Genomic DNA, 22504 nt, shown 5'->3' with positions numbered 1-22504 from the left:
AGGTGCGTGAGTTAAAGTGTTCGCCTCACACTACTCAGCTTTTACTTGGAAAATGGGTTGAAAAAGTTTTCTAATTTGCTTTAGTGTATCCCCTTCCGGTCACTGCCGACCAGCCCACTGCTTGACCCATATTTACACGTGCGTGTGGATATGCTTTTATGTACTCTACACTTGTTTGGCTTTTGTTATTTTTTTCACTTCTTCTTTTGCGTACAAAACAAAAATTAGCACAACAAAACAAAGGGCGAAAACTTAACGAATGAAATGAAACGAAACGAAGGCTAAGCCAAGCCAAACAAGAAGACGTGAAAGAAGAAGAAGCAGAGAGTAGGTACAGAGCAGAAAAACTTTGATTCGCATAATTTTCTCGATTGCAATCAAGGAATTGTAGTCCTTTCGCTGGGATCTATTTGTTTAAGTTTGCGAAAAGTGCGTATTACTCACTTATTGTTGTTTGTGTTTCGCTGGCGCTGGTTTCTGTTGTTCTTTTGTATTATTTACTTTATGCACTTGACCAGAAGTTAAACGTAGTACCAGTCGGATAACGGTAATAAAGGCTTCGCTTACTGGTATTTAAGGACACATGTGCTTTCATCCCCACTTCCTCCAACTCATTCTTTCTCTATCCCCAACTTCACCCTTAAATATAAATAAATCTGTCCCGAGTTAACCCCTTTGTGCAATTGTCAGCACGCAGTCTATGCAAATTTGTCAAAGAAATAAAAGAAATTGTGATTTATATGTTTTTCTCATTGCGCAGTGAGTAAACAAACTTGACGAGCAAAATAGTCAACTCATTTGAATGTCACTAAAGTAAACTCGAAACCGAAAGGAAACCGGGAAAGGACGGCGCTGTGACGAAGGGCAAAGTGGTGAGTTGTAAGTAAAATATTAAAAAGAAAGTCCTCAATTCGGACATCCTAAGCAAACAGCTGCACGTAAATTGGCTTCATTAAGACACATTTACGTAATGAACTGTAGAAATGCTAATAAATAAGTAAATTTGCAGTCAAATGTTATGGAGAATGATGTTTGAAAATGTCATGTTGTTTTAATTTGACCACATTTATTGGGTTAATGATATTAGTTAATTTGAGGACATATTATAATTGAGGTAAGTGAATAAAACAAGGTAATTTAAAGGATATTCAGTTATAATTGTTGTGAGGAAAAATGCCACAAAAATTTGGTAAGGTTGTACAAATTATGAATTAATCCGCAATTAGAGTAGACCTCCCGAATTACAAAGAAAATAATTTTATTAGAAATAGTGTAAAGTTAATTTAAAGTATTTTATTTTGAAAGTTATATTCTGATTCCTATTAATTTTGAAATGACATATACACTGCACGTCATCAGGTTAGCACACCTCTGGATCAAGTAGTTTTAGTTAATTTCTATCAAAACTAAAGAAGCTACAAATGTGAAATTTTTAGACATTTTTAATGAATCAATTTACTACTAAATAAAACAATAATTTTCATTTTTTCTTTCTTTAATATTTTTTTTACGAAATCAATCGAAAAATTAGTGATTTAAATTTGTTCATCAGGTTAGCACATATCCGTGTTTTTAATTTTGTTTAACATTTTCTGACAAGATCACATTTTGTTTTTTTTTTTTTAGTAATTAATTTAAACATTTATATATATTTTTAAGAGAGTGGCGAACACCCATTATTTAGAATTACATCAGAGAACCAATTGGGTGGCGATTCGTATAAGTTTCTAATATAATAATTTCAGGAAATTAATGACCAAGGCTTTTTAATGATTTGAATTTGTTCTCATTTAGTGAAATATAGCCTACGAGACTCGTAAAAGATAAAATCAGTTTCCCATACATTTTATATGCCGTTGCAGTCATATTAGTATTCAAAAATTGCAGTATATACCATGGCTGAAGGTGGCTCCCTGACCCATCACACCACCCCCACGACTATGTAGCCATTCCAGCAGACATTCCTCCGATTGAACATTATGGAAATTATAATTATACACTTCGGGTTCATCCAAATAATACTTATTTTCATACGAAAAAACAGCATAGTGCCAATTAGACTTCCATCTCTATGCACCTAGACAAAATGTAATCGGGTATCTCTTCGGTCATCGTTAAGGGGTAATTTTTTATTTAGTTTTAATATTTTTACGTATGGAGCATACTTTACAACCCATTAAACAGAGATAAGCTCGCTATAGCACCACTGATGCTGCACTGATTCTGACGATAAATTGATGAAAATTGGATGCGTCTCTTGAAATTTCTCAACTATCAGCAAAGAAAAATACTTTATTGTTACTGCCTTTATTATTTTAGCCGTACGCCCCACTTTAACCTAAAAAAATTCATTTAACTTTTTGACTTCAGACGGTTTGTTTTTGATATATCAGTTATCGAAAGTTGTAACTCTTCTAAGCTTCGAATATTAATTTCATTTCAACTTATAGCAAATTTCTTTTACCCATATTAAATAAAATAGAGCATTTGAGCAGTACAAACAATTTGGTATCCATAACTGTCCAAACTCCGAAGAAAAATAGAAAACAACTTGGGTGTGCTAACCTGATGACAAAAAATAAAGCACACTTTTCGACTAGAAATCAGGGTAATAAAAAAAGTTATATAACGGGACATTTTTATGACTTGCTCTTTTAACCAGATACTGTTCATACAAAAAAGAAAAAATGAAAAAAAGGAAAGTAGCTTTAAGTTAAGAACAAAATAATTAGCAGCAATTGTATTAGTCTGGTGGAGGTGTGATAACCTGTTGACGCGGAGTGTATGACTTCGTTTTGTTTACTAAAATTTACATTTTTAAAACATTTTGTTTAAAAAAAACTAAAAAATGTCTAGATAGAAAAATCAACATCTTAAGATATGACACATGATATTGTTTTTTTCAATATAATTCCCTACTGTTGAGTTCCTAGCACATAGACCCTTTTTGAACCAATAGTGCCACTGACCTTCAACCCTTATATTTATTTTACATACACTAAAAAACACAGGCGGTGCGTTGTCGATTCTATGAATGTATAACCGCCCAGAGTTAAGCTTTTGTTCTATCAGTAAGTATGACCATCTCAATGAAATAGTTCTCACTATTCATTTATTGGAGCGAATTTATGAATTTCTCGTGTTGCTAATTACATACAATAAAAATTAAACTTTATGTTTTTTGAAAAAAAAAAAAATAACACGGCTGAAAAAATGTTTTGAGACGATTTCATGTACAACTGTTTTCAATAATTCCGACCTTAGGGTCGTTAATGAATGAATTGATACACAACTGGAACTAGTAGAATTCCCAGGTCTATGTTATATTTGGAAGAATATGCGATTCTTACCAAAGGAGTTTACTATTTCTATAGACGATATTTAGAGAACTGGCTTTAAATGAAGGTATTTAGCGGAGAATTTTGAAATAAATTTGAAGAATATTAAATAATATTAAAAAGCACTAACTTAAAATAATAATGTATTTCAGATTCTATCTATTTATAAAGTTGGATGGGTAATCATAAACAAATTTCAGTTCCGACAGACAAGGTTATTTATAATGGCTAAAGTGAATGCACTAGTAACTCAACGTATTGGTATATGAACACACCTATAATTGATTATTAAATTTGATATAAGGGCTGTTCGTTTTTATAAAGAAACTATTAAAACAGTTATATCATTGTATAAAGATTTTTTAAATATTTTTCCACCCTCATTAATTTCGTTGATTCCTCTATTTGAAAATAATAGATTAATATTATTAAGTAGAACCCATAGACAAAAGCCTTGAATCAATTCTTTCTGAGGTTTAACCCTCAACAGATTTCACATCGGTCGGACAAAAATAATAAAACATCAACAGAAGCATTTTGAGAGACTAAAAAATTAAGTTGATCGAGATAGCTTACAACGTAACAATAGCAAAGGTGAGTAAAAGTGGACACCACGTTAATAAAAATCGGCCGATTCTCGGTGTCGATCATTAATAAAAAAGAAGACAACATTGCATGAATTAAAACTTGTATTCTGAGTAACCATCATTCATATTCTCCGAATCTGGTTCCTGTGATTTTTTTTATATTTTCAGACCTTAAAAGAAATGTTACTGGAGCGAAAACGCTGAAACTGTGAGCTAAATTGACGCAAAAGACCACTTTGAAAAGGTGGAAGATCGTTATCAATGATGCGTCATCGAGATGACACCTATGTCGCATAATTAATTAATGCCAAAAATTTGCTTTCCTTTGATATGAGATTTCTTAATTGATATAAAATGTACAAAAAATAATAACTTAGCATTTAAAGTTAAAAAACAAATATTTGCATTACACATTCAGACCCTTTATCCAAAATTCGAATACACAAATTTAATAACACCCCTAACTAGTAGAAGACTCCTATACAATGGATACATACATTTTTCTGCCTACCTATCTTAAGCAAATAACTCGGCATACTTCAAGTAACACACATTAGCCGTTTAACTGAAGTCCAGTTATTCTTCTGACTCACATTACTTCGCCGGAATGGACGGAATGGACAGAACTGCTGGCAGGCTGCCAATTAAAGAAGCACGGTCAACAACCAACAAGGTAACTAAACACTTCAGTGATTTTCGCATTTTCACACACTATTAACACGCAGGTGATTGCTGATTATTGTTGTTGGTATTGACAGTTTTGTTGGCCCTTAACTACACTTCTATTGACTTCTCGAAGAAAACAAAAATTATACCGAAAATTGCGCTCGAAATAACAGGCAGACAAACAAAATTAATGGCATCACGTGCCACCTTCTCCAACAAAACGAAATTACTTACCCTTGAGAGGCGGAGGGGGTGTAGGTGTAGTGTGGTGGACAAGTACAAAGAGCACAACAATAAACGTAAATATTGATAAAGGCAGGTCTGCCAGGGGGGACGGAAGAGAAAAAAATAAGAAAGCGGAACTGACCTGCTGCTGTCGCTGCTATGCGGCAAATCGAATATTATGATTATTGCTTTTTTTCGACGCTTAACCGTGTAAATATGTATGCAAATAGCTGGCACTTCAGCGTTACACGGAGGCTGGCAATAATTCCTAATCAAATATTTATACCTCATGCAAGTACATATTTGCGAGTGTGTGGGGTTTTTTTGCGTTTAACTGTTAAATATGCCGCAGGTTGTTGTTGGTGTACACAGAGCGACAGTGGCAGACAGACAGCGAGAAAAATGCCGCCGAATAAGGATATACCAGTGAAGATAACAGTAATGAAAGTCAAGAATCGCTATTACAGGGCAGACATATGTACATATTCGGTTGTTGACCAAGTTGTACGCTATTGCAACGGCAATCTCATACTTTGTGGAGTGTGGGAGCCATGAAAATAACAGCAAACATATTTAGAAATTGATATTGGAATTAGCTGCAATCCCTGGAGTGTTATGCATAGAACATTAAGACTCTTATAGCAGTTGCTTTAGTAAAATTACGTTTTTTTTTGTAATTAGTGTGAGGTTGGAAAAAGGTGAGCGCTGAATAACAGCAAATAATATAAGGAATTTATACCGTTTATATTCTATATTGCCCACCATTTCTTCTCTAATTTTTGGGGTGACAATTTTCTATAGAGTTACACAGATATTCGTACTAACTTCGTTTACAGTGTTAATACAATTTACGAAAATTGGCCACTGGGGCTGAAATTATTAAAGTTTAATGGAAAGTTAATATTAGCGTTGATAACCCTACTCTACTCCCTACTATTCATGCATGCATCAGCTTCTTTGCAGAATATGGTCGGAAGAAAGCATGCCTGACGATTGGAATCTCAGTGTGCTCTGCCCAATCCATAAAAAGGGAGATCCCACAATCTGCGCCAATTACCGTGGGATCAGCCTTTTAAATATCGCATACAAGGTTCTATCGAGCGTACTGTGTGAAAGACTAAAGCCCACCGTCAACAAACTGATTGGACCTTATCAGTGTGGCTTTAGACCTGGAAAATCGACAACTGACCAGATATTCACCATGCGCCAAATCTTGGAGAAGACCCGTGAAAAGAGGATCGACACACACCACCTTTTTGTCGATTTTAAAGCTGCTTTCGACAGCACGAAAAGGAGCTGCCTTTATGCCGCGATGTCTGAATTTGGTATCCCCGCAAAGCTAATACGGCTGTGTAAGTTGACGTTGAGCAACACCAAAAGCTCCGTCATGGTTGGGAAGGACCTCTCCGAGCCGTTCGATACCAAACGAGGTTTCAGACAAGGTGACTCACTATCGTGCGACTTCTTTAACCTGATGCTGGAAAAAATTATAAGAGCTGCAGAGCTAAACCGAGAAGGTACAATCTTCTACAAGAGTGTACAGCTTCTGGCGTACGCCGATGATATTGATATCATCGGAAGCAACAACCGCGCCGTTTGTTCTGCTTTTTCCCGCATGGATAAGGAGGCGAAGCGAATGGGTCTGGAGGTGAATGAGGACAAGACGAAATATCTCCTGTCATCAAACAAACAGTCGGCGCATTCGCGTCTTGGCTCCCACGTCACTGTTGACAGTCATAACTTCGAGGTCGTAGATAATTTCGTATACCTGGGAACCAGCATCAACAACACGAACAATGTCAGCCTCGAAATCCAGCGCAGAATAACTCTTGCCAACAGGTGCTACTTTGGACTGAGTAGGCAATTGAACAGTAAAGTCCTCTCTCGACGAACCAAAATCAAGCTCTACAAGTCACTTATCATTCCCGTCCTGCTTTACGGTGCAGAAGCTTGGACGATGTCAACATCAGATGAGACGACACTAGGAGTTTTCGAGAGGAAAATTTTGCGCAAGATTTATGGTCCTCAGAACATTGGCAACGGCGAATACCGCAGACGATGGAACGATGAGCTGTACGAGTTATACGACGACATTGACATAGTTCAGCGAATAAAAAGACAGCGGCTACGCTGGCTAGGTCATGTTGTCCGAATGGACGAAAACACTCCAGCCCTGAAAGTGTTCGATGCAGTACCCGCCGGAGGAAGCCGAGGAAGGGGAAGGCCTCCACTCCGTTGGAGGGACCAGGTGGAGAGCGACCTGGTTACACTTGGGATCTCCAACTGGCGCCGAACTGCAAAGGAGAGAGACAGGTGGCGCACTATCGTCGATTCGGCTATAACCGGCTAAACGGTTGCAACGCCAATCACATACATACATACTCCCTACTATTTTAAGATTTTTTTTACAAAAATTTTGAAAAATAACGGAGTTATGTCTGTCTTGTGAGGTGACAAGAAAAGAAAGTTCGCCAAAAGCTGACATGATTCGGAGGAATGAGCAGATGAAACAAACAAATTCAAAAAGTTTATTAAAGTTGAAGATATTTCCTATATAATGACCTACGATTTTTAAAATATATCAAAAATTTATAAAATTGCGCAATTCGAAAAAAATTTCGTTTTTTTTTTTAGGTAAAAAATGGTCGTTTTTTTAATTCTAAATTGACAATTTTCAACAAATCAGAAAGATTATATAGTAAATATATATAAGAATACTCAGTTTAAATTTGAAGTCGATCGGTCAATTTCTCACTGAGTTATGATGTCAGCAATTTTGTGAAATGTCGTTTCGAGAAAAACACGTTCAGAGTTTCGACTATAGCTGCTTATACCAGCGAGCGGTCGCTCTTTAGAACGCTGCAATTCAAAAACTATTCAAGATAGGATCTTACCGCTTTCACAGGATATTTTTGAAAGTCTAAACTATTGAATAAGCGAAAAATAAAAAAAAATCGATTTAATGAAATCATCACACTGGTATAGCCCCTTAAGATCTAAAACTGCTAGCTGGTACTGCCACAGAAGGTTTTTTAAATGTCATAATGGTATATATTTTCAATGAGAAAAAATGGGAATTATAGATCAAATTAGCTTAAATGGGAACTAAAAGCATAACATATACGGCGGAGGGGTTCGTTTGATTGTAAGAGTCTATACTGGCTATATAAGTGAGCTGGAACATTAAATATTAGTTAGTGACAAATAAATGAACTATTAACCGATCCATTCAATAAATTTAATAATATTATGCCAAGCATTTTCTTACGCCTAATGAGTATAGAGGATACAGATTTAACATAGAATATCATTGGATATGCCCTAAGAAAAAAAAACTAAAAATAGATTCGGTAAACTAGCATTAGAGTCGAATTCGAATATACGAAATGGATATCGATGTAAATTGGCTCTCTTTTAAGACTGTATATATTTACCTTCCAATTATATCCTATTTTCCTATTATATAGAAAGTCTCTAATGTTATACTCCCAGTGAAGCCGTTTTTTGTTTGTTTAGAGTATAAGAAAAACAGTTTACACAGACGCACCACCAAGGGAATACAAATATTTTTAAGAGAGGCAGGAATTTGTTTTTTATCCGCAATATTTTTTTTATATTTCGAAAATTTTAAAAAATATATTTTAGAGTTTTATATATCATGTGATAGTCCTTTTGAAACTGAATAATTTGAGCTAATTTGAGCAACATGTTAATTGAAATGAGAATTCAATATTTGTCGACTACGAACATTTAGAAAATGTGCAAATATCCATTATCTAATATTTCATATGTATATAAATATGTATGTTATCCCCTTAACTCAATTATCACTCATACGCCGTGGAAAATACTATATGCATATGCTTTCTATTCAAATTCTTACATCACTCCTATGTGTATTTGGACTACTTATTTAAAAATCGTATTCAGAAATGCTGTCAAATTTTAATGAGTATGTATAATGATATATTCTAGTATTGTCTTTCTGGTAAGGCAACTTTACGTGCATACATATGTATGCCTATGTATAAGAATTTATATGGCAAATCATTACCATTCATTGTAAGAATAGTTATTAATATGAAATGAGTTGCAATGAATTTAGTTTACTGAGTTAAAACAAAATAAATGTAGCAAAGTATTTACGCAATACTCCACCTATTCTGAGAAAAAATACACTAATATGATCTGCCAGGGCCAAAATACACAGCTACTTACATCGCTCTAACAACCATTAGAATAAACTAAATGTTTAAATTGAAAACATATCAAATATTTAACATATTTCTAGTATTTTTACATTCTAGGTAAAGTAATATTAAATTTCCGGTTAAACACAGCTTTCATTACTCTGTTTTTTTATCTCATATCAAGCAAAATGAAAACGCATACGAACGCTAGCAAAATATGTACGAGTATATCCTAAATATTCAGTGAAAAGCAAAACTTTTGTCATAAATTATAAAATTTAATTTTTAACCGCAGCGAACAGCGTAACTTCCGTCAGAGTGCAGCGCTCCACACGCAGTTGCACTCCTCCTTCCTTCTTCTGTCCCCACCAATGCTCCACACATTTAAAAGCGCATTCAGGCAATATTTCCGCTTGTATGCATTGTGCTCATTGTTGTAGTTGTTGTTGTTGCTCTATTTTATTTAATTTTTCGCCTAAAATGATTTAGCTTTTCTGTTTTGTTGCTATACTTATTGTTATGTTGATTGTGGTTTGTTGTTATTGGTGTTGTTGGTATATACAGAAACGAGTATGTATGTATGCGTGTTCACAAAGTTTTAATTATGCGTTAAAATTATTTGTTCGTGTGTTTGTAAAATGTGTCAACACATGAGTGAGATTGTAAGCAAAGATATGTGTGTTAGTATTTTATATACGAGTATATCTGTGTGCATTTTCATTAGCAACATGCCACATTTAACAGTGGTGCGACTCCCTTTTTTAGTTAAATTACTAGAAAATTCAAATATATTGTACCAAATCCAGATATAATCCGCCACACAAACGGAAATAAACCGCACTGATTTGGTTCAAGTAGAGAATATAGTATAGTACCAACTACTAGCTCACACTTATTGACCTATCACTGTTAATGGCAAAGTAACATTGTCAATTGTCTATATCTGTACCTCATTTTTATGATATTGATGCTGATTCAATAAACTTCAGGGAAAGATAAAATTTATATATTTTTTCATTCGTGTACATACAGTGGTTTTTCCTACTATTGCTCTCAAATCTTATCGAGAACATCATTTATATATGTAATTATATATGAATAGAAACATGCCAACCAGTTAATTTCGACCTTCAACTGTGGAAGATATAGTGAATAAGTTCCTTAGTGGATGAGAATTTATCTATACTACCCTTATTAAGAGGAAATATTTGTAGGTATGTTTGTAATGGATGAACTCAAAAACTACTGTGCCGATTTCAAAAATTCTTTCACCAATGGAAAGCTACATTCACCCCGAGTAACATAGGCTGTATTTTTTGCTATAATCTCACCTTTCTGGAAATAGTTCCCAGGTGAGGGTATCAAAAAGAATCCATGATGGAGAATATCAATCTGAAACTTCATAATCAGAAAGTACAAACATATGTATGGGGAGTGTGTATAAGTGTGTAAAAACTTATAACTTTTGAAGTGTCTTTGTCAACCCGTGCGAAGCTGGAGCTGTCTGCTAGTTTTTAAATATTTAAATTTTTCTTGTTGGGAAGCGTATTAGTAAAATAAATTGTTAAAACGCCGTCGTAACAGTTTTAGAGTTTTTTTCTTAATGCTCTATAACTATAATTTCATTTAGTTATTTAGCCGATTTATGTTGAGTATATACGGTCCAAGAAAGATATAGACCGCTTACGATTCTCTGATAAGAATTGACACATGTCAGAGGCAGTATTTTCAAACCATCATTTTCAAGGAAAGACCGAAGAATGACTGGGAAAACGGACAGTCAATCGATTTGTCTCGGTATCCACAAATTTTAAACGAAAGCGGTACGATTGGAACTTAGAACTCATCACAAGTAACTCAATAACTCTTCATTAAAGTCCGAATGCCACTAATTTTTGTAAATGGGAAAAGTGCTATATCGATCGGTGATTGAATACCTTTTATAGGAAATATATAGAAATATGGTAGGGTGAAATCAACGAGATTTTTATCGTGATCGCATGTCGATTTTTAATGAGTCACGCCTTCTTGAAACGGCAACCAATGTGAATAAAGTGACAACAGTTTATGATCTATGAAAGACCACCAATTGAATGTTTTCGATAAAGCTGAGACAAGCTGATACAGTAGACACTTCACTTAACGTAATGAAAGTAGCGTTTACTCACACCTCATTTATTCTCTATTTGACTTCGTGCAGAAATTGAGTCGTATAAGGACATAAACAATGTTTCGGAGGCCTAATTTGCAGACCTTCAGGAGACATATTTTTCAGACGGGTTAAGGGGTTAGCGGTAGTCAGGATTGTCAAAAAATAATTTTTTTGTTTTTTTTTGCATTTACGTTAAGTGTAATAAATATCTTAAAAATATTCTCTGAAAATTTTAAGTTAATCCGATAATTACTTTTCGAGTTGTTCGAAAAATAACAAAGAGCGCTCGGGGACTCCAAAACGGTAGTGTTTTTCTCAAAACTATGTTTTTTTGTGAACTGTTGACAACTGTAACTCGAAAATCGTTGAGTAGATTTTAATGAAATGTATACATCTTTTAGAATACATAATTATCATGGGACGGATCGAAGCTTTTTTTTCAAAAATTTCGATTTTTCCAAACCAATTAACTATTGATTTTTTCCCGAAAATCTAGACAAAAATTTCCTGAGGCAGCCATTTTGTTAATTAAAAAAAAAATATAAAAAAGCTTCGAATGAGATGAATCTCTAAGGAATTATGATTGTCACTGCATGATTTTTTTTTGGAACTGGGTCAACGCAAACACCTACAACTTTGGAAATTATAAATTTTTGTTTCAAAATTTCGTGACTTCAAGTCAAAACATTGTGTAATAATGCCTTATTACAACTTTTGTAAAATAAATTCTAATTTTTTCGTGTCTCTGACTACCCATAACCCCTTAAAGAAGGTGGAACACCGCAGGCTCAAATGTAATTGAGAAATAATTATTATTTTTCGATTTTTTTATTTATCTTTGGTCAGTTGAAAACTTATCGGACCGACCATAAAACCAAGTGAGGTATATACTGATACCCAAAGGAGTGTAGAGAGTTTTAGGGCTTCTAATTTACATCGAAATTTCATCAATGCAAAAATACAATAAAATATTTTCTGCGTGCAGTTGCAAATTATTTAAATGTAGTTCTCTATAAAAAAATGCAAATTGTTATAAAAAAGTAGCGTAAAACTTCCTGATAAAGTTAATACTCTTAAAATGCGTGATCCCATCCCTCCCCCACCCGAACCCGAGCGTTTTACTCTTTTACGCCTTTGGCAATTTCAATAGCAAATTTCCGAGCGAAACTAAAACACAAACTGTTGGGAACGTGGAGAAAATGTGTAAAGCTGTAAGGAATTAAGTGAAAAGAAAATAAATAAAAAAAAAAAACGCTACAAACTATTTACATTAGCTGGACGTGAAAAGCGCAAAGTTTTTACACTTTTTAAATGTTATAATATTTTTTCCGTTTTTTTCTCACTGCTTTCTCGTTTTGTGCAGCTTCTTTTTCGTAAGTCGCCGCGCGTCTTCGATTCGACAACTGTGGCAGCAGCAGCAGCAGCAGCTCGAGCTTTTCAACTGTGTAATCTCCCTTAAGTTGGTTGAGCTGCATTTCAATTATGTATATCCGAGGCGCCGAAAGCTGAAACCCTCTAAGCGCCAGTACAAGCTAAACGGCGCTGAGTTGTTTGTTGACGCTGCGGTACCAGTGTGCCAAGAAGTCGGCGTGTGTCCTGCCTGAAGACTGCTTATGCTGGACGTGATATTTGTTTTTGCTTATGCTTAAATCCCCTCTATCTCTCTCTCTCTCGCTCTTGTGCAATGTGTACATGTGTAGCTGAGTTTGTTTATAATAACTTAAGTTGTTCTCAGCTTAGTTCGTATACGAGAATTAGCAAACATTTTAATTAAGTGAAATTTCTTTTATGAGTGTTTTAGTTTTATTTCAAAAGGTTTAGATCATTTGTTTCGCTTTTACTTGAAGTTGTTACTCAGATAAATGGTGTTCCAAGATCTATAAAAGGCAATCTCGGGATCACGAGATGTGAAGATAGAGTTAACTTGTGGGGTGAAAGGTCCAGCCCGAGTTCTAAGTAAATGTTGTGATTTCAAGGGAGTTCCGATAGGAATGAAGGGAGGTCATTTTACACAAGTTCAAGTTAGGAATGAAGGGAGGTCATTTAAGGGATCACAAATTCATAATATGAATGAAGGTAGAGATCATCAGTTAGGCTTTGTGTGATTCTAACTAGAGGTCTTGCCATGTAAAGGTAGTTCAAGACAGGATTAATAGGACTAGAGTTCCCTACACCCGAACTTCGTCTTTGTTTGTCATCTTTCAATCCGTTTTTTAAATAAAAAATATAATATTTTACTATCTAATTGCCCGTGACTTGAGTCTGACCAAAATCAAAGAACAATTGCGGCATTCAAGCATGAGATAAAGGAAATTCTAATAAAATAAGCATACATATGGACTTGGTGACAGTTATTCGCAGCTATTAACACTTTCACAGCCAAACTTTTCGAAATTACAAATATACCATATATGTAATCTGATAAGAGCTCTTCGACTGGTAAACCTACTGGAACCATATGCAACTCGTGTCCATGTGTATATAGGTATATTTACATATAATCACATATATTCACATTTATTTGAATTGCACCGAAATTGTTACTTCGTCTTATTAGTTTTGTCTGCTTTCTCATTGCCTTTTGTCTTACTCATTGTTGAATTTACATTTTTTGGCACGGCTTGCAGATCCAGGTGAATATACACATCCTGGGTTTAAGTAACTTAATTTTGCATGCAGTACGCGTTTGTATCTGTGGTGTGACTATTGACACGCCACTTCACAGTCCAGTGAATTTCAATAAAAATGTCCTTTTCAGCAACTATACATCCCTTTCGTCGCCACTCAACCTAGTCATTTGTAGTTACTTTTGTTTTTGTTTTTTTTTTTCATCGAAGCAGCAGAAATTTCGTTTGCAAGCAGTTGAAATGGGTCAACGTGCTTTCGCATTTAATTCGAAAAGGGAGCAAATTTACATTTGAAGCTGTCCGTGGCGATTTTGATAACATCACTTGCTTTCAGAGTAGATATTTTTCCCTGAATCTATGTATATTTCTGTGCTCAGTTTGCTTGCTGTACTTGTTAACGGTATTTTACACGTTAGTTCAGAAGTTAATTTGAAACGAAGATATTCTACTGATTACCTGAAGTTAATTTAAAATTTTACTAAGCTGATAGTTTGAATAAGAAACAGAGTAGTTTCGTGCATTTGGGGATTTGCATGAATTGATATGGAAATACGCTGAGCCAGTGGAATGTAAGTAGCAAAGTAGGAGATATGTAGTTTTCCAGTTGAGATAAAAATGAAAATATTCGGAGAAAAAATATGTATTTCACGTTTAATTTCAAATATGTGAGCAACAAAATATTTTTCTTCTAAAAATTATTTTCATGTCTTTTTTTCAGTTTTTGATTAAAATTTTTTTATTTTTTTTATAAAAAATTTTGGTAAAATAATAACTTCTTAAAAGCATTTCCGCTCTGATAGCATATGCTGAGCTCATAAAGAGAAGAAACCCAACACTAAAATACTAAAGTTGCCCATCAAAGCTTTAAAAATGTTATGGGTAACCAAGTATATGAAGGGTACTCTGCTTGATTACTTACTTGTGACATTTAGTTGTCATAAATGCATAAAAATGTACTGACAATGTAAAAGGATTACATAGTTCCTATAAAAATTTAACTTCAAACCTCCACTGATTACCACCAAAACTACTCTCTTTCACTTATCAAAATTATTTTTCTTACTCTTTTAAAAATATATACAAAGTCATAAAGCTTTAATATGTAATATAAATAAATCTAAAATTTATATACATTTTTATGGCACTTTTTTATAGCAACTTCTCGTTTATAACAAAATTGTGTTGTACAATGTTTATTACAGTTGTAAATGCTAATTTTCATAAATAATAAATTTGTCATTAGAATTACAAGCATTATACCTCTAAGCCGATCCGTTGTACAGTAACGAGTACACTTTTATTAGTCATTTTTAGTGGTGCTTGATATTTAAATTTTATGCACTAACTCACACTTGCGAATGGTTGGTTACTCATGCATAATCGCATAAAATAAAAAACAGATACTATTAAACTACGAAACAAATGAAAATTCAATTTTATTACTGGTACATTGCTTTTTAGACTTAAGTGCATAGATATATATACTTGATATATTTACAATATATTCCAAGTAAGGAAGTGCTAAATTCAGATGTTGCCGAACAGTTTATACTCTCGCTATTCATTTATTGAATTTTATTGAGATATTAAACCCAACTTAATTGGGAAATATCACCATCATCTTCCGCCATTTTGTCTTTTGAATTTGGCGGCTATGAATAAAGCGTCTTATATGTAAAGGTCTTGACATAACCTACAAAACGAAGCTATGCATACGACAATATCAAGCGAGGGCCGGTGAATCGTCCCAAACAGTGGCCAAGCCGAGATTGACGGCCAGGAAGGTTTTGCTGTGTGTTTGGTGGGATTGGAAGAGAATCATCCATGAGCTGCTCCCATATATCCAGACGCTTAATTCTACCATCTACTGCGAACAACTGGACCGCTTGAAGCAGGCGATCGACCAGAAGCGTCCAGAATTGGCCAACAGGAAGGGTGTAGTGTTCCACTAGGACAACGCCAGACCACACACTTCTTTGATGACTCGTCAGAATCTAGGGGAGTTCAGATGGGAGATTTTATCGCATCCACCATATAGCCAGGACATAGAGCCAAGTGATTACCACCTGTTCCTGTCCATGGCGAACGCCCTTGGTGGTGTAAAGCTGAACTCAAAAGAGGCTTTGAAAAGTGGCTGTCCAAGTTCTTTGCAAATAAGGAGGGGGCTTCTACGAGGAGGGTATTATGAAGTTGTCTATATGGAAACAGATTATCGAACTAAATCATTACATAAAGCATTACATAAAGAACAAAAAAGCGGAAGAGAGATATTTGAACTTGGTACTGGGGTTAGGGTAATTTATAAACCGATTTCAATAATTTTAACCACAGAGCTATGCCATATATAAGTCTTTACGTAAATTTAAGTTTGATAAGATATCTCACATAATAACCGATAGAAGTATAGAGGAAGTACTGACCTGATTCTACCCATTTTTGGCACAGAGGAGATCTTCCGAATTTTTTTAGAATATCTCCTCATATTCGATATAGAGGGCCTTGAAAGGTTATAGTACAATTTCGGCGACTTTTAGCTCGGCAATACCACACTATAAACAGTATTTTTTGCAAAGTTCTCCACTGTTGCTAAATTTATATACATATTATAAAGTAAAAAATTTAGATCTAAATTATTTTTTCCATGCATTATTATTTTGTCTGAGCTTTAGAAGAAGAAAAAATAAATTATTACTTTCAACTTCATTAAGCCGTAATTACTTCATTAAGTGCAGTATATAATTTTCATTAGCATTAATTTGGAGTACAATATACGCCCAACCACAGTTCATCTACTTTAGTCCCGTGTTTGTTATTATACGGACCTTATAATTATATAATAGGCAACCCACTATTACCCAGTGTTAACGCAAATTAGCATAGAAATTCCATCAAAATACGCAAAAGCATATGCACAAGAGTAGCCGCGCGCCATTAGTGATGATTCATAAACCGGCTGTCGACCGACTAATAGGGGCGAACAGCAGCTGGCAGACACATTAACTAGTCATTATGAAATTTTTATACAGTTCAAAAATGTTCGGTTATTGTATATTAAATAAAATTATGGGTATTAGCTTGCATTGGGTGAAGCGAAAAAATAATCGATGAATTAAAAATTTAAGGGGATTTACAGACACACAGGCTCAGACTGGGCGGTGAAGTTTAAGGAGACCAGAAAATAAATTTTATTTAATGGTTTGAAGCTGCGAAATTTAAGTTGAGCCTATAATGGTTACTCATCAAGTAAATTACACTCACTTTCATACAAGTCAATTAGCTGCATACTCCCACCACTCAAGTCGTTGAGTGATATTAAGTGGTCACTTAAGGCACCTGCCTTCCATCGCACACCACTATTTCAATAAAATTAAAATAAATAGCAGTCAGAGGCAATAAAGTTAATGATTTCATTACAAAAACTGTACGAGGTCATTTTCATTGAATACAAAAGCGCTTTAAACGCACTAGTACAACAACAAAGAAATGTGTTTAAAAGGCTCGTACGAAAGCCATAATTCCTAATACAAAGCGACATGAGAGTGACACACTTAAAAATCATAAAAATCGCAAAATTGGTGTATGTATGTATGCAGGCATTAATTTCGTAGCATCTCTTCGGCATGCCACACAATTTTCATTATTTCAGCTTTGCTTTTTCACTTTGTCCACAAACAATCAAAGAACACACCCGCAGACACACACATTCACAAGCGCACATCCACAGCGCAACAAACAAACAACCCCAATAATGAAACAAGATATTAGCATAAACATGAATGACAGGAAAAATTGCCAGCAAACCTGCAAATAATGAGCGCACGCACCAACAGCAAGACAGCAGCATCAACAGTAACAACAACAACATGGTGTGCATGTAGAGTGCCTTACCAATGACATAACTAACACTATGAATTTCTGATTGTACACGAAGTGAAGTGTTGTGTGTTGGTGTTTGCGGGCGTTCGACAAGCAAAAGTAGCCAAGAGAAAATGAATACATAAACAAATGCTGACTGAGCTTGAACTCCGTTGGCACATGGTAAAGGTTACGTATACGCCAACGGCTACCAATAACTGGCTGACTGACTACTACCAACGCTTAGTACTTAAGTGTATGCAGTTCAATCGTTTGGTCAGCTTATGTGCGGATGTGTTTGTAAGTATCTTTTACATGGCCTCTACCATGGCTTTGGGTGATGAGTTGATCAGAATTTTTGTAAGAAATGTTCCAATAAGGCACTTTGTGGAGGTCGATAGGTAGTGGACACTGTGATTTGCTGAGATGTACAGTATTGTAAGATGATATATTGAATGACAAAATAATTTTATAAGATTTTAAAATTTTAAATTTATGTTTGGATCGCACAAAGGTCAGTGTAAACTATATTAAATATATCTGAGTTCTAAAAAAATATTTTAATCTTAAAAACAGTTTTCAAAAACTTGTCTACGACGAAACTTAAGATCATATTCGTGTCTAGAGAGCTTGATAATGAAAAGCACATTCCAGAATTTTATATTATTTGAATAATTAAGAAAAGGTTTCGCTGACGACCCAAGATTCGTGTCAGAAACCTAAATGTTATTTATAGAGTCAGAATAAAAAGAAAATACCAACAAAAGTTGCTAGAGAGTATTATAGTTTTGTTCACATAACGGTTGTTTGTAAGTCATAAAACTAAACAAGTTAGATATAGGGTTATATATATCAAATGATCAGGATGACGAGACGAGTTGAAATCCACAAACTAAGGAAAACCAAAAAGTGTCATAACTAAGCCATAAATAAAATTATAAAAGTAAAATTTAGAAAGGATCGCACTAAGAAGGGGCATATTTGGATGTAATTGTTTTGTGGAAGTGGGTGTGGCCCCGCCCACAATTCGGTTATTTGTATATAGTTCACAAACCACTAAAGCTATAGAAACCAAATTTTCTACAGTCATTTCCCTTACGTACCCCACCACACACCATGAAAATAGTTGAAATCGGATAATAGCCACGCCCACCTTCCATACAAAAGTTAGGCTGAAAATTACTAAAAGTGTGTTAACTCACTAACGGAAAACGTCAGAAACACTAAAATTTACAGAAGAAGGAAGCTGCAATCTGATTTTTTTATAAAGTGTAAAATGGGCGTGGTGTCGCCCACTTATAGGACAAAAACCATATCTCAGGAACTACTCGACCGATTTCACTGATATTCGATATAAAATATTTTCTTTACACCCTGATAACACGAATAAAAAAGGACGAAATCGGTTAACAATCACGACTACTTCTTTATTGCTTTTGACTGCGATTTATTTTAATTTTATTAAAAGAGTAGTGTGAGTCGGTGCTTTAAAAGGCCACTTAATATCATTTACCGTCTTGAATGGTGGGAGGAGTAGGAAGCTTCTTCCCTTTCACACACGTATTTATTTGATAAATGAGCCCGATTTCGGAAATCCAGCAGAAGTCTATGAAATCAGCCATGATTCAATGAGAATAATTATATTTTTTATAAAAAAAAAATTCAAAATTTTATACAACCCTTAACACTCTCAAACTCTGCATACTTCCCCAGTGTGACTATCTAACAGGATATACCGTAAACCAAGTGCGATGTTGTTGATCGCAGTGCAAAACAAAATTTCGCCTGTCACCTTATCTGCAGTTTTCTCAGATTTTCTTTGCATACTTTTTGTCAACTGTCAGTATACACTTCCCCACAACAAAGCCAGCACCCGCTCAAGCCCATTTCGTTCGTGTTTAATATTGAACAAAGGACGAGCGCTTAAAACAAGCATTGTCAGTGACCCACACACAGTCGCCTTTGTTTCCTCGGCTTACACTGTGTCTACTGGCCTTTCTTTTGAATGCCTTGTACTGCGGACGCCTTTCAAGTCTTAACGCTTTGCACGCGCACCCAAAGAGACATGCATAAACACACGCATAGACAGTGGCCTGTGCGGCGTTGCGTAAATGGCAGCCATTTGAGACGATTTTGCAATTTGCCCTTATCATGCGCAGGCAAATGATAATATGCTATTTTACATTTTATGAATTTCATAAACATTCATCAACCACGGCCAGGGGTCAGTTTTGGTCAGAGAGGGTGTTAAACTACGTTGGTCTTTGTGCTGCATGTGGAAAATGTGTGCAATTTACAGTTAACTGTATAATGGTAAACAAAGAATGTGTTTACTCTTGGTAAGAAGTGTAGTAGGTTTATCACTCTCACTCACTCTGACTTGCGCTCTCTTCTAACAAATAATATGGTTTTCAACTCTATATGAGCGAACTTAGCCGAACTTAACCTACAAATTTGATTATTTGCAGTCATTTTAGATAGAGTTATTTAATAGACATTCGATATTTATTTCGAGAACCCGCTTTATATTGGCCGTGGTTACGGTAAAAAACCTCCCATTAAAATAATTTTCGATTCTGCTTCTGTCTTTTTTGAATCCACGACCCTAATAACGATTATTTTGCTCCTCGCTCTCCAAAAATTTGAAGTTTCAAGAAATATAATTCCTCTATTTATAAAATTTAGAGCTTTGGTACCTCTAAACAGATCACAAAATATACTAGAACGCTGTTACTTTTCTCACATTTCTGATTAAGCAAAAACCACCGTTAATTGTTTGCGCAAAAATCAACTACCGCTATGTGACAAAAAGCCACCAACAACAACAACATAATTAAGACTCACTTCAGAAAACTTTCTTAGTTCACCACAGAAAACAAGCGTCTGCAACCAAATAAACACAACCGCAAATCCACCAAAAGGAGGACAAGACAAGAAGTGAACATATTCATGCATACCTTATTAGTAGTTGTTGTGTGGTGGCAGGACATTTAAATTCAGCCAAAGAGCCCTATAGAGCGCGTTGTAGTTTTATGTCATGTCATAATCACTGGCCATTTTTACTGTGCGCTTGATGAGTTGCTGACTTTTTCCGAAAGCTAAGAAAATAAAGTATAATAAATTAAATGAGATAATTTAAAAAAAGTATAAAAACAACAACAATAACAACAGCTTAATGCATAAAAATCTCAAGCAATTCAACATGCAAGTGGTGGCAGAAAAATTAAAATAAATTAGCATAGCAGTGGCTCTAGTAGTTTATTATACGCGGACGGCATCAAAAGTGAGACGATGATGAGGCAACAGTAGCAAAAATAAATTTAGATTGAAGAATTTATAACTTTTATTTTTGGTTTAAAGGAGAATAAATCGCAATGAAGACAACTAATTTGAATTAATACTTTTCTTGATTGAACTATAAAAGTAACGTCTTATGTGTAAAAAATTATAAATTCCTGTTCTTTAGACATAAAAGGAAAAAAAGGAACCCCAAAATGTTAAAAAAATTAATTTTTTCTAATTTTTCTAGTATAATCCAAATGACCAACTGCAGTCAATGTAACAATTACGTCTGCTCAACACCCAGCTTATAACTTCATTGCCATGGAATACAGAGTACAACCAAACTATTTAATATATTTATTAGGAGAAGCACCATTCCACGCAGCATTCTAAGCAGTAGCAGAGACTGTTATGAAAGAAATATTTAGCGAAGATGGAGATGTCCAGTATCAACCGTCTAAGGATCAAGCAGTGCAAAGAAACAGTGCAAAGCAAAGAGCAAAACAAAGCAAATGCAGCCAACTAGTGCTACTGTTAGTGACTGTACGCGACAGTGAAGCCGTGAAGTCATGCAGAATGACGCGTAAATGAAGTAGCACCGCACATAATTGCAGATCATATCTTAAGTTAGTGTTTTTTTTTCCGTCAGCAGAAGCACGTGAATAAAAGAAATGTTTTGTAGTGGAAAAAATTAAGTATAAATAATGAGAATGCGTACAATGAATGAGGAGGAAGACAACAACAAATCAACTTTAATGTATTTTTCTTCGATGAAAAAAATTATAAAAATTTTATTTATTCAAAATTTAATAAATAAATAAATATCAAATAGAAGTTCATTATGTTATTTCATTCCTATAACCAAACATTATTTAAATACAAGTAAAATCCTTTTAGATATTATACCATACATACTAATAAAAGCAAATTAATCTGTTATCTCTTAGTGAAAAGAAGAAAATGAATATTTCTGCCAGCTGTCAAGTGGTCTAGACACTTTGAAAGAGTTGTATTTAATGATATTTTTATCATGATAGAAATATATTAATATGTTGAATGTGCTCACATCCACATATGAAGTATATGAGAGTAGATCTTTATAAATATGTTCATGTAAGAGTATAATCAGTAGATGGTATCATTCACATAAGGTTTTTGGAACAAAAATATATCAATTACTAAATAAATACTGTGTAAATAAGCAATAAATGTCGACGAAATCAAAATTTGAATTGAATTGAATTGCGAGCTTCGAGTATTCACTTGGAATAAGTTCTAAATTTCACCATAAATGATACCTAAAGGTGTAAAATATCCACGATGTACAATCAACTCCTAGGACTTCAAGTTGAGTGTAATATTAACAGATGCGCTGGCTGAAAGATTCCGGATACATACTGTAACTTTTGTAATTTATCTGATCTAGTAAAATGTTGTGGTTTTGTAACGAAGCGACTTGCTATTGCACGTTGCTTGTGTTGTTGTTGCATGTTCCGTCAATTTCTATTTATTTAACATCCGTTAAGAACATTAGCTCTATTAAGAACATCATCACTGCTTTCCTTTTGTTTTGTGGAAAATA

General features: G+C 34.5%; 1 long non-coding RNA gene across 2 annotated transcripts in view; it reads right to left on the bottom strand.

Moving 5' to 3' along the window:
* The window catches only part of LOC114803694 (uncharacterized), a 156921-nt gene that overhangs the window by 60091 nt on the left and 74326 nt on the right, over positions 1 to 22504 (bottom strand). For both annotated transcript variants that reach the window (XR_008471208.1, XR_003752134.2), the window contains exon 6: positions 20598 to 20738. This is a non-coding gene — a long non-coding RNA (uncharacterized LOC114803694). The remainder of the gene's footprint in view (positions 1 to 20597; positions 20739 to 22504) is intronic.

This window comes from Zeugodacus cucurbitae, chromosome 5, assembly GCF_028554725.1.
Source record: "Zeugodacus cucurbitae isolate PBARC_wt_2022May chromosome 5, idZeuCucr1.2, whole genome shotgun sequence".
Lineage (NCBI taxonomy): Eukaryota > Metazoa > Arthropoda > Insecta > Diptera > Tephritidae > Zeugodacus > Zeugodacus cucurbitae.
The sequence above is the reverse complement of the archived record's forward strand: the minus strand, read 5'-3'. Positions and strand labels throughout refer to the sequence as shown.